Source organism: Epinephelus lanceolatus, chromosome 13 (assembly GCF_041903045.1).
Source record: "Epinephelus lanceolatus isolate andai-2023 chromosome 13, ASM4190304v1, whole genome shotgun sequence".
Lineage (NCBI taxonomy): Eukaryota > Metazoa > Chordata > Actinopteri > Perciformes > Serranidae > Epinephelus > Epinephelus lanceolatus.
In genome coordinates, this window is record NC_135746.1 from 4,434,071 (window position 1) to 4,448,450 (window position 14,380).

The window sequence follows — 14,380 nt, forward strand, 5'->3', positions numbered from 1 at the left end:
TCACGTGCTGGAATTTATCATTTACGTGACAACACCTGAACGCAACACAGGCTCCGCTCCGCTGTATGTACTGTGCCGTGCTGCGCTGCTGTGGGAGCAGCGTGTTTGACTGTGCGTAACAGCAGTCTGTTGATTTTACACACTGTCCATAACAATAACTATGTCAGGTCAGGTCAGTGCCCACCTAGTATAATCTAGGGGAAACACTGAATCAAGCAAGAAGACTCATGATACCATTTATGTATAATATTGTAATCGCAAATTGCAATATTGTCCACTCAAATTGCAATCGCACATTTTCATCAAATCGTGCAGCACTAGTGTGAATGCTGCAGGCTGGCTTTAATGTATAAATGATGTAAAATATTTTAGGGTTTTTTGAAAAGCTGACGCTACACTGCAATGCTGGCTTAAACGTGTAAGAACAAGGTGAAGTTTTTGCTTTCGCATTCACACCCAAATGAACAACAACTGTAAAACATCTGTATTTGCTGTTGGCCAAATTGTTATGTTAAACACTTTCAGTTTCAGTATTGGCCCAGAATTTCACAATCAGTGCATCCCTACTTTTTAGAGTATTGCTCCGTGACATCATACCAAAACATTTTGGATTTGCTGTGCTATAATGCGGCTTTATAATGTGTCAACTTTCATCAAAGTGCCAAACTGAAACTGCATTAACAGAAAATTCAAGAGACAAAGGGCTGAAGCTCTGAGAGGAAAGCAGGGCTGCTGAAATGAAAGGGAATATTTCAAAGACAAAAGTAAAGTGAACATCGGCATTAGCTTGCTGAGATGAAAGTGGGCTGAGGAGCGTTGCAGATGTGTCTTATTGAGCGCCGCTGAATCGGGAGCTGTTTTTTGGAACTGGTTGAGTTTGATGCTTAGTTGTTAGTCTGCACTGAGTGACTGTATTATTATTTTTGGACCGGAGCCTAAATTGAATTACTGCTTGTTAGATCGATAGGGCTGATACTTTTAGCCACTGGCTGTGTTTTCTCTGTGTTGATGTTTTTCTTTGACTGTTTCAGTGTTTGCTTGTGCCAGATCCACTGAAATATATTACATACAGTATGTTTGATACACAGAATGTGGATATTAGAGTCTCGCAGACATGATTTTATAGATCCAGACCTCTGTATTTGCGCTGTGCCAGAACTGAGGAAATGTCTTACAGAGCTCAATATCATTCTGATATAGTTATGTTGGACAACAGATAGAGCCCGTGGGGGGAACATTGTTTGTTACAATCTAAAAGCAATAAGCATTGACCTTCTGTCCATAAATGGGACCAGACCTTGTTTACACATGATTCCAGAAGATAGTTTCTCTCCTGATGAAAGTCAGTGAGATGTAGGTCAACATCTTTAGGTGCTGAGCAATATTTGCTGCCCTACAACACAGTATGAAATGTGTGAGATAATCTGACTGTTACCGTTTAATCAAGTCAGGTGTACACATTACAAAATAATATGAATCTATAATAGATGCGTCAGATTTTGTTAGCTGAGTCCTTGACTCCTGTCGATGAAAGCCATCTTTGACATCTACCTCGCTCGCATCCTCCTGCCTGACTCTCACTCATAAATTCATTCATCTCCTGCAGTGCCTCTCTTACCTGCTAGTAAAAGACCAACAGTTTATAGCAGTTTCCGTGCTCGGTCATATTGTTTGCTCTGGGTCAGTTACAAGTGGTGCAGAATAAAAGCCAAACAAGATTATGACAGCCAGAGGAACAGAGTGATAAAGGGGTAAAAACTGAATTGAAAAAAGTGGGGACACTTTTATTGTGTCGCCATCAGGGTAACAGAAACAAGTATACCCAACATCCATCCATCCATTTTCAACTGCATATCTGGGGCTGGGTCACAGGGGCAGCAGGCCAAGCAAAGCACCCCAGATGTCCCTCTGACAGGAGGTGCTCAGGAAGCATCCTGATCAGATGCCCAAACCACCTCAACTAACCCCTTTCGACACAAAGGGGCAGCGGCTCTACTCAGAGCTCCCTCTGTTTGTCTGAGCTCCTCACCCTATCTCTAAGGCTGAGCCCAGACACCCCACAGAGGAAACTCATTTTGGCTGCTTGTATCCGCGATCTCATTCTTTCAGTCACAACCCAAAGTTCATGACCATAGGTGAGGGTTGGGACGTAGATGGAACAGTAAATCGAAAGCTTTGCCTTCCAACTCAGCTTTCTCTTCACCACGACGGTCCGGCGCAGCGTCCGCATCACTGCAGGCAGGACATCAAACCACGGATCCATCACACGTTCCATTCTACCCTCACCCCTGAGCGTGAGCTTACCCAACAGCTGTTGTTTAAAACACCTGGCATTGAGACGTCCAAACACGTAGCCACAATCAGCTGTGGAACAAGGGACTCTGCTTTTAATTGATGTTTTATGAAAATTGAAATTAAATTTTTTGAATAAGCAACTTAATATCTTGAAAAGTAACCCACAAAATGAACTGAGCAGGCCTAAGTCAGTCTTTTTGGCAAAGTTTTCCAACAGGAGCATCTCACTTGTTAGCTTGAGAGTTTGTGGTTTTATGTTTCAGATGTGATTAGGTTTTAAAATGGCAACTACAAGGAAAGCAGTAGGAACTACAGTAGAATGCAATAAGCGACCAATAGGACCCTCACCCAAATGGTCTTTCTCACTGCTTATGGACAGCACCTGAAACTCTTGCTGCTCTTTCATTTGTATTAACTTCTTGCCTTTAAGAAAAAAGCATGTCTCTGCTTGCTGTCACGCAGTATGGGCTTGATTGAACCCAGGTTGTCTAGTCAAAGGATGGACAGTCTTCAGAGGGTGCTATCTAATCTATAACTTGTATTATGATTGAGTGATTCAGTGTGTTAAAAAGTCCTCTGTGCCCTCAGTTTAGATTTGTTGGTGCTTTGTTTCGTTGTGGCACTTCACGTTGTCACTTTCAATAATTGCCACTGTCTCGGAAAGAATGTACATTTAAGAGTCTGTCCATTTTTTGGGAGGAAGGTTATTGCTTGTATTGTTTGAGGATTACTATTGCAACAACACATCATCAATACAACCAACCTGTCTCACGATGGTGCAAACCAACCCATGTTATCTATTAGTGGATGAACAATCCAACACTAGGTGAATTCTGCTTCACAGTGATTTGAAGAGCTGACACTGAAGGATCAAAAAGCAACATGGCTATGAACGCTTGGCTGCCACACACCAGTTATCCCTGTGGTAACTTTTCTGACACCTCTTGCTTAGAGCTCAACAAGTCAGAAGGAGGGTGGACAACATGCAGCAAAGGGCCAGATGATCCACCTCAGTTTTAACTGGTACAGCACTGTCTGCTTTTCTCTTTTTATAACATGCCATGCCAAATTACTTTTCTCTGACTGTTGTCTTTTCGTGTCTCCGGTGTGCGTGTATCTCACTAACTTAAGTCACAATGCTTTTCAGAATGCACAGACTTGATTAGCATCACGTGTTATGATTTTAGGCATGCAGTTGATCCGTGAGATGCTGGTTAAAATAGAAATGCTCCGTCAAAATTTAATTCTCAGTTATTTTTCAGTTATAGGTCTGAGTCCGGATAGGATGCAGTCTGGTTTCAGACCCCGGGGGATGGAGAGGAATGGCAGGTTAACAAGAGGTTATGCATTTTGGTCATTTTGCTAACAAGGGGGATGGCGTCCTGCTTCGCCTACTGCCTGTCTCTTATACATTACTGTGCTCCCAATAGGAGAGAAGTAGCTTCTTCTCTTCAAGCCTAGGAAGACAGTGGTAATGTAGGTCAACAGGTATAAGCTTCCATTTAGGAGGAGGCAGTGGGACGTAAGCATCATACAGAGAGAACGGATAGCGGAGGGCGAAGAGATAGAGAGGGAAGGAAGGCAAACGATTGGTCCGCTGACTGTAGTGGTGGTCTGATTAATGTTTTATAAGTATCACTACTCTGTTTGTAGGTTAGACTTATCTTTCCTCTCCCATGTGTGGGCTAATGGTGGAGATGTGAGTCATACTGGGCTGTGTTGTTGAGATAACTCCCTGGATTGTGTATGTGTGTGTGTGTGTGTGTGTGCGTGTGTGTGTGTTGATTTTACAATACAGTTAACCAGCGATACGATTAACCAACATTACGTTTAATGTGGGAACAATGAAATCATTTAATTTATGACATTTATGCAGCAATCTTGACAGATTTGTTTACGTTGCTATGGTTGCATTGCTGCTGTGATGTAGAGCAAGTACAGATGTGTTTACAGATGCCTTCCTGCTGAAATATATTTTTATTGTTAGAGCATAAGGTTGCAGATAACTTAAGCTTGTATGTAAATAGTTTCAACATTTCACATAAAGTGATAGATACACTCGCAGACATGATGGTGGAGCTTGAAAAATCAAGATCAAGATGTCCTGATTCTCCCACTTGCTTGCTGAACATTGTCTCCTCATTATCCCTGTTTGCTCACATTCTATATCTTTTCCTTTCTGTCCACAAGCACGTGGTCACACGACCTTTGGCACTTTAAATCAAGGTCACACTGGTGCCTCTCTGCTGCATGTGTATGTGTGGCTTTCTAAAGAATTAATAGTCATACTAGAAGTGGCTCGGAGCAGTGGTGTAAACTGGATAGTCCTCTGGTGTTATGGTGGAAATCCCAGGCCGCATCATCCGTCAAAGCTGACGTTTTTCTTGGCGTCCTTGGCTGAAATGTGAGGGATTGATATGCTGTCAGAGCTGCGTTATCCTGCTCATAAACAGCAGGCCTTGCCACAGCTTTTACAGAGGCATGACCCCTAATATACCGGTCCCACACATTGAAGCTGTCCTGCTTTTTCACAGGTCATACTTTGACAGAAAAGCTGTCAAATTTCTGTTGAATGAAGACATGTCTTGCTTATCAAGTGACCATTCTCGAAACCCTTTCCCCGAACAGCAATTTTCAGATCATAGCTTAGCAACCATAACTATGCACGGCATGCCTGTCAAGCCCTCCTCATGTTGAAGAATGTGCATGTGGCCAGAGTAGAGCGAGTTTGGAGGGTGGTGTCTTTTTTTTTCTTTTTTTTTTAACCCTTCCAAAAAGTAGAATCACAAGAGTAAACATTTAAGGAAGTACTATTGTATTTATTGAACTTTTCATGGGTTGTATAGGTTAGCATCAGCCAGTCATACAATTGCTTGTGATCGTGCTTTGGTGCCCTCAGTTTTGATGTTTTCATACAAGTCCTCTCTCCATGCCTCTAGTTTCTTTACAGATGATTTTGTTAGCATGTTGGGCTACTGAGCTTACAACCTACAGTAGTAACCTAGTTTTACTTTAGAGGTCAGAAACATTTCTTTGGCTTACATTTTGTGGGGTTACGGGCCCTGTTCACAATAGCACATTCACTATGTAGGTCGGTATTTCCCTACTGATACTGTATCATAGTGTGGGTAATGCTGTACGGGATAGGGGAGAATGGGGTAGGTTGTCACATTGATAAATCTTGCTACCTAGAGGGGGCTGTTTAAAAATGTTGGTACTGAAATGTCCAGAATTTGGGTCAAAGGTCACCTACAGGGTCATATCAGGATTAAGACACTTGGCATGGAGGTGAGAGGACCTCTGGTGTTATGTGTCAAAATGTAAATACACAGCTCCTCTGTTTCTCTTCTTGGCTTTTACACAGTGGGTTTATAATAAAACAGTTATTACCATCTGAAAGTACAAAATAGGAGCTATATTTTTAGATCTTTTTTCTTAGCTAGGCTACAACATGTTGTTAACTTAGTTGCTAGCAAGAAATCTCAGTTGGGGGTGCTTGTCACATTCTCTCTGGGGCTGGTTGTCACATGTATTGTTCTTTGTTTTGTTCTTTGTGTTGTTACATAAGAATGAAAAATGTGTTCGTAGGAAAGATTGTTCCTGCTCATGTTCTGTCAGTGCATGAGCTGCTTAGGCTGTTGAATTTAAATGAAAAAAATCAATGCAGTTTAACTTCATTTTTAAGATTGCTCCCATTCTTTATTTTTCCTCATTAAAATAACATACTGTGTAACAACCGACCCCATGATGGGGATGGTTGTCACATGTTTACAGAACATATTTTACAGTATATATCTTCTAAACAGAATATGCTAAAGTAGAGTACAGTCACTCCATTCCTACCTCACACTATAAGCCCAGTTTAGACCAAAGATTTGCAACAAGACGAGTCTAAACATGCAACTACTTGCAGCACACTGTTCTGCAAAGTTCTAAGAACTTGCCGGTTCACACCAATACAACCAGACGAGACGGTGTGTCATCTCTATGCAGCAACTCTCTGTACCTCCGTTATGATTTCCAGATTTTCAGGCTTATTTTGTGGCTGAATATAATTTGCAGCTTCTTAAAATATGAATGAGGATAGTGATAGTGAGATACTGGCTACAGCTGCATTTGTAGTAGTGATGAAACAGTGAAAAACAGAAACAAAATGAGCATCAGATGGACTGAATTCATGATCAATAATATAAATAATAAGCGCCAATTAATCAGTCAGTGAAAATGTGTGATTGGCGAGGGCATAAGCAAATACAGCGAGCAGCAGCAGCGACCCACTGTCCAACTCCGGCACACCGTGAGGGTGAAGACCTACCACAGCAAGTAAACACACCGTCTGTGCTCATTTTGACTTGACCAGTGGACTTCACTACAAGTCGATTGGCTGTAGAAACAGGTGACGTTCTTTTTTTACATTCTAAAACCAGCCACCGGCAATTTGACAAGCTGGGTTGCAGGTGACACCATCAGACGGCTTGAGTCGACCACAGACTGCCAGTTCACACCGCTGCAACTTTTCTCTGCAACGTTCTAAAACAGTTTCGCCTCATTGCGAATCTTTGGTCTGAACTGGGCTGTAGGCTTCCATTACACATTGAAAGGGAATCTTTTAAGGATGCATTTTTTAAGGAGTTCAGATGTGAATAGAAAATGTGACGACCAACCAACGCTCAGCATTGAAGTCACAAGAACACTGCTGCTAGGCAATGACAACATGGACGTTACTATTGGCATGTAGAAGTCCCTGAGGATAACAATTTAGCAAGCTAGCGAGCAGGTAATGTAATGCAGAAAATGCACCACCAAGAAATGAACTTCCATGGCCTCCATGACTTCTCAAAAATGTCAGCAAACATGCCACAGCTTGTGAACTTGGAGCTTTCAGAAAATTTCCGATTGAGGTTGTGAATACCACAAGAAGGGGGCATTCATACGGACTTCTCTTGTTAACATGGCCCCATTTAAAGGCAGCATAATTAGCGGCTCCAACAGTTTATATTTAAGCAATCCCAGCCAAATTTATCTGACAGAGCATTGTTATACCCATACCAAAACTAATTAGCTCTACACTGCGGTACAAGATCTTTCCATCTCCATGTCCTCTACATGAGACATGCAGTTAGCCTTAGTCTATCTGAACGCGAACACATAGGTAGTCATCATCAAGTGCACATTTAAGATTCCTTTACATGGTTCTCATTTTCAGACAAAAAGGTGCTGTCATCATGTGCATGAAGCTCATTATAGCTGTCTTACTCCTGCTCTGACTGCCACTACCACTTTAAAACACACATATACCATGTCCTTATACACACGCACATGTACATTGAGGAAACATGCTGGGTCGTTGACTTTAACACACACCTTTCCTCAGCAGTTTTCAGCTGGAGAACATTCATGTACAATAATATGTCCCACGCACAGACACGGAGCTGTTCCCAGTGAAAGGCGGCCACACTGTGCAGTGGCTGTGCTCCACAAATCCTTAACCTACATCTTTTACATCTCAGCATTAACCATTTTCCCATAACACCGGGAGGGGAGGCCTCTTGCAGAGCCATCAATAATAAACGATTACGTTGAGGGTTTAACATGCTTGTGTAGATAATGGGGTGGAAAGAAGGAGGCTTTCAAAGAACACAACATGCTTTTAGCCCAGAAAACCACCAGCAGGAAGGACAGAGTTTTTAATGGTCTGGACCTGAAGGCTGTGGGTTATTTTTTAGGCCGTCACAAATGGTTAATGACTTATTTAAAATTGTAGTTGTCAACGCTAATGTACAGTATTTTTTAATGTGTTGTCTCCAAAAGGAAAATGGCATGATTAGTATTGTGTGTCATCTGAAAAATATCCATCTATCATCATTTATATATAGATTACAAGTTTAGGGCTGCCCCCTGACTAAGAATTTTTCTTGTCCACCAATAGTCATCATTTAGGGCCATTAGTCGACTCGTCGCCTGCCTGTTAACGATATCGATTTAATTATTAAATTATATATTTTGAGTTGAAGGTGTGAGAAAGAATAGTGTCAGTAACATTGTTAACACTGTGCTACATTACAGAGAAATACAAAACCGTACTAATGAACCTTCATTAATATAGGCCTATATTTTATCTCGAAGTGCACGTCACACACTGAGCGAGCCGCCTGTTAATGACGCTGTGGGCTAATGGGCATGTAGCTACTTCCATGTTTCAGATGATACGTCATGTTTGTAGTCGACCAATGAAGATGAGTTTACATATCACCTTGGGTTCGTCCTTCACCTTCTCAAAATGATCCCACACTTTGGATTTCCTGCCCGATATGTTATTAACTAGCCTGTGGAATAACCGCAGGTACCAGCCCTGGAAATTAGGGGCCGTACACATGCCGCGTCATTAACCGATTAGAAAATGCGAGGTCGGGCTTTGATATATTTTGAGGAGGTGGAGAACCTAATGGAGTTTCACATTTGCTTGTTGCTTTTCCTAAACCTAACCACATTGTTTTGTTGCCTGAACCTAGCCAGGTAATTTTGGAGTGGAACTGCGACCATTTCATGATATTAAAGACGTGATTAAAACTGCCACCTAGACAGTCACAGTAATAGTAACGTGTCATTTTGGGGCTGGGCATATTAGTTGTAATAAACTGCAGTTTCTCTAATGGCCACTTGAGGCTGGCTCCTAAAGTGAGTCACTCTCCACAGGCACCCATGTTAAAATGCCCAGCTTTACAGCTGAAATAACAGTGTGTAATGCCAAAAACAATTTTGGTCTCTGTAGCTGATAACCTCATTCATGACAACAGTGCTTAACTGTTTATATTTTATTAAGGCTTAAAGATAGCGCATGTTCGAGGGCGTGGCTGCAGACTATGAACTAGATCCACCCCTCTCTCCCCTAAAGCTCCACCCTCTCGTCCAAATATGGTTACATCTGGCTCCAAAAGACCAAGATTGTGAAGCCTAAAATGTCCGACTTGATCGAAACAGGAATCTACAAATGAATGGGTGACATCATGGTAGCTACATCTGATGTTTTTACACTGTATACTAGAATATAATTCTACAAATAGTATAATACATATAATATTAGTGTAGCCTAATCTTTGTCTGCAACTGTAAAGAAATGCCAGGTTTAGACAGAATGAATAGATACTTAAAAAAACAGAAAATGACGTGTAGCTTTCATGAGTTTGAGTGTCAATGTTATGAAAGAAGCTTTGAAGTTTCCAACTATTCAGTGCAGCCTGAGATAGACATTTATAGACATTTACCCACTGTGGCTCACTGGTCATGTGATTATTCCAAAAATCCATGTAGAGACATGCTCTCTCTCACACACACACTCACACTCACAATCAAACACACACACAAGCACACACACTTACCCAGATGCTTAAATAAACAAACAGTCACAGAGTGCCCTGCAGCGTTGCCAGTCATTCTCTTTATGTCTGACTGCTTCTCATTGAAATGGCGAGTCTATGAAAAGACCCCTCTCAGTTTAGAAAAAAGAAACGTTTGTCTCCTCAGTCTGGATGTGGATGCTGTCTGCATACAGATGTTAGCCCTGGGGCACTGAAACTAATACCATATGGCAGAACCTTCTCTTCACGTGCGTGATAGTGTTGATAGCAGGACTGAGAAATGGTGATTCCTCCTTCCCTTATCAGTGTGAAGATTCTGTTGTGCAGAGCAGAAACATGCCTTTATCTGCTGCTGTTTGGTGGCTTATACAGTACAGTGGACTTGCAGTGTATTATTTTACATGCTGTGTGTGAACAGCTAACAACCACAACAAACACCGGCTCTCACAACAGGTGCTGAGGCAAGATAAACTACCGTACACACTGTGTACAATTGGCTGCATTGACTTTTAGAAAATACATCTGTCTTGCTGGTTTATTTATTTATTTTTCTTCACATTTCTGTCCACTCTGGAGGTTATTGTTTCTGTTGTTTGCTGTGTTATTTTTCCACATCTCAAACCCTGCAGATTCTTTCTGAGTGAGTGTGTCTGAAAGCTGCATTTTTCAAAGTCTGGGCTCGGACCAGAGGGTGGGTTGCAGCGAAACAATGCATCACTGGAGAACTGAAGAACTTAATCTTTCACTAATAGATGCCTGTAGCTGTGTTATGTTTCAGAGAAGTGTTGGCAACAGGTAAATCACTATTTGTTGTTCTTTGGAATTGTGTAAGTGCATGTAAAAATAATGAAGGGCTGAACCTTCAGGGTCTGTGTGAGTCAGGAGATATAGAAACATCTACAGATGTATTTATGTTTCTAAGGGTAATGGCTGTTAAAGAAAATATTTCCCGCTGTGAGGTGTGCTTTCCTCAGGGTGTTGCAGGGTTACAAAAGGTGGGCAGGGAAGGAGTAACATGAGGCAAAGATACTGTGTCAGGTGAAAAGGACAGGTGTATGCCAGTGCTGTAAAAACATTTAGTTTGTTATAGCAATTTAACCTGACGATTTGGCTCACTTTCTAATATACCAGCAGTTGGAGCTGCACCAGTATGGAGCTACATTTGTTTCTTTATTATTCAATCAAATGGCGTAAGTTTTGCAATCAAAAAAAGATTTGAGACAAAAGTATCAATATCGCAATCAAAAAATGTTTTTGTTAAAGGAGCTAAGTCTACTACTAGCCACTGAGGTATTTGACCAGGGTTGACGTGCCTGTTGCTGGACACGCTACCTTCGTTATCCAAATACTGAATCAAAGTCCATGAAACTTCTTGGGTTGCATCACCGTAACATTTATTCCACAAGTGCATGGCGAAGTCCATCTGTTACATTAACGTTCAGTACAAAACAAACAAACAAAACTGTAGCGTTCCGCGCCTTTGTGGTCAAAAACCATTTGCCTTTGGCTCCTATAGTTTTATTGCAAGTAAAAAATGATTGATTAAAAAATGCGAATCCAAAAGAGCTGTGGTGAAAATCAATTCTGAAACCGAAGTTTTTTGGGCTCCGGTTTCCAAAAAAAATTCGTCCACATGAGTGGTGTGATGAAAAAATATGATATCCACACGAAACCGCAAAACCCGCTACCAAGTGATGTAATACACATGCCAAAGCAGTAGGTGGTAGGGGTGTAATGGTACACAAAAATCACGGTTCGGTACGTACCTCGGTACACAAGTCACGGTTCGTTTTTTTTCGGCACAGTAATGAAAAAAATAGACAACTATTAAATATCTTTTACTTATTGGTAACCTTATTAAAACACACCACCACAGCAGTTAACTCTTTTTACACAATTTTTGAATGAAACAAATATATATATAATCCTGCTTTTTCACATTGTTTGAATGAAAATAGAAATATAAAAGTGAAAAATAAAATCCTGCTGTTTTTTTAACACATTTTTTGAATGAAAAATATAAATACACATTTCTGCTTTAACAGTTTTACTCAATTAAAATAAAAAGTATAGTGCAGCTGGTCAGCTTTAAAGCCTGCTCAGATTCAGTTTTACTAGGAACTTACTTAGCTTTCCCACTTTGTTAAAGTGCAGTAAACAAAACATGCTTATATCTAAAGTGCAGCTTAAACAATTTTACTCAACTCCAATGGCGTTGGTTATTTCTTTAGCGCGATGGTCAGGGAAAACGCTCTTTGTTTTAAACGACGACGATAACGTAGTTTACACCAGATTGCTTTTTCTAGTCGTGCCGGTTAACATTCAAACTTGGGTGGTGTCACTTTAGATGCGTTAGCATGTTAGACGTGTTTCCAAGACGTGTGTCGGCACACTGCTTTTGTCTTGTCAACTTGTTTATTTCCATCTTCGTATTTTACCCTGTTCCCAAACGGAGGACTTAAGGTTTGTGGGTGGGTCTTCAGGTTCGTCAGGCTCACTTGCCATGTTGTCAAAATGCGAGAATGCGCTGCACAAAGTGAAAGCGGAGATTTATGGTCGGACTCGGTCCGTCACTCAATTATGTCCGTTGGAGAACTAAATATTTTAAATGGTTCGGCTCGCAAAAACGGAATTAAAATAAAACAAAACAAAATAAAATAATATCCTGTGCCCAATAATTCGGTACAGGGTCGTGCCGAACCGAAAGTCGCGTACTGAACGGTTCGACACAAATACATGTACCGTTACGGCCCTAGTAGGTGGCGATGTAACTTCTAACGGAAAGGCCATTTTAACCAATCAGAAGTCAGAGTCAATACCGGAATAGGGAAGTGCGGAAAATAAAAGCAACCCGATCCACAAAAATAGCGCGACCTAATTCAACAGCAGAGGCGCCTGAGCGACCAACTTCACTACCACGAAAGTAGCGACGGGCCTGCCAACGGAGGTCTGACCTGGCCGGATCCAGAACCTCCGTTGGCAGGCCCGTCGCTGCTTTCGTAGTAGTGTAGTCTAGTGTCTGTACATGCATGGGTACACTGCAAACAGGAAGTGCTGATAGCTAATTTAGCATACTTTTGATTTTTGAACTTGCCAAAATGTAAAGAAATAGGCTAAAAGAATAGAAAATATAAGGTGCAGTTGTCTTGGTTTTGTCCGACAGGGGCCCACACTTAGCCCCATTTACTAGAGATGAGAATCACCAGAGGATCCACGATACTTAAGTCATCATACAATATTAATGTGATTCTAAATATGTTGCGATATGAGTATTGTGATAAAATCTATAGCAATTTTGACTCTGAATTATGCCCTCAAGGGAAAACATTGTCAACATCTGTTTTATCCAATAAGATAAAGTTTTCAATCTGTTCATCTCACCTCAGCCATTTTTGCAGTAGCAACAAAATGTATCTAGTAGACTGAAAGAGCAATTGATTATATTATTCTAGCTGGCTACCTAACGTTTAATTTGTATTTGTAATATTAATAATTTATCTAATAAAAACAAATCGATCCTTGGCACTGTGTGATGATTCAATAACATCGCAGTACTATGCTGTATAGATTTTCACCCCCGCTCCTACCATTTACACTGCCTGTTCAAGGCAGGAATGTTGCGTCGCTATTCTGCCTTGCAGTTCTGTATAAAAGGTGCAAACACAGAATAGGGGTAGAGAGTTGGTCTGCCTATAAGCCAGCTGTGGAGGTAGTAACAGCACCAAATGGACGTCTTTGTGTGAAAATTGTTTGCCGACAGGATGGGATGGGTGTGACGTTTTGACTGTGCAACCCTCTGCAAAGTGATTTAAAAAGCAGCTAGCAGCAGTTAGCAGCTAACTCAATGAAGAAGAACAGCAACCGCCATACAACAGGGACGGTAAATGATTATTACTGCCATGTTATGCTATTATTATTGTTTAGTAAGCGCTGCCCGACACTTATGTCATATGCCACACTAGATGATAACACGGTTAACACATAGTGCCTCCCTTAGTGATAAAAAAGAAAAGCTGGTGTGGCGAAGGTTCGTCATTGAGGCAGAATTAGGGGATCTCTGCGTAAAAAGTGCTTTTGAGAACCTCTGCTCTAAACTGGTCCGAGCTTTTCACTGAAGTCAACAGGTGGATGTGCGCTGTGGCTGTCATGTTGAAATGGGCTAACATACAGAGGCAAGGTTCTTGACTTGACAATCTATATTCCAACCTTTACCTGTGGTCGTGAGTGTAATGTAGTAGCCAAGGAATAAGATAAGCAGCCGAAATGTGTTGGTATCTTGGTTTAACTTTAGTGAAAGATAGAGGAGCTTCGATATCTGGGAGTAAATAGGCTGCTCTTTTGCGTTGAGTGGAGACAGGGAAACCCGTGATGGTATTTCTGGCACTGTTAACTGGCGGCAGACCCAGAACAAGCTGGAGGGATAACATATTCAACATTATCCAGGCTGGGAGCGCCTCAGGAGGAGCTGGAGGATGTGGCTGGGGAAAAGGATGTCTGGGCTAATCTAGTAAGTGTCCAGCAGAAGACCAAGAGCCGGATAAGTGGCAGAAAATGGATGAACAGCTTTGGTCAGCCTTTCTCCATTTAACACAATCCTGGTCTCTCAAATGATATTTGGAAACAGTAACGTCTCCTGTGTGTCTGACATGGTTCCTTGTAAGCTGCTAAAACACTGTGAATCTTTCAGTGAGATTTCATCTTAGAGCCACATAAAACTCACTGAATAG

At 41.4% G+C, this 14,380-nt stretch overlaps 1 protein-coding gene across 2 annotated transcripts in view; it reads left to right on the forward strand.

The window, feature by feature from the left end:
• Nucleotides 1-14,380, forward strand: part of pak5 (p21 protein (Cdc42/Rac)-activated kinase 5) — a 124,024-nt gene that overhangs the window by 23,476 nt on the left and 86,168 nt on the right. The window lies entirely within an intron of this gene.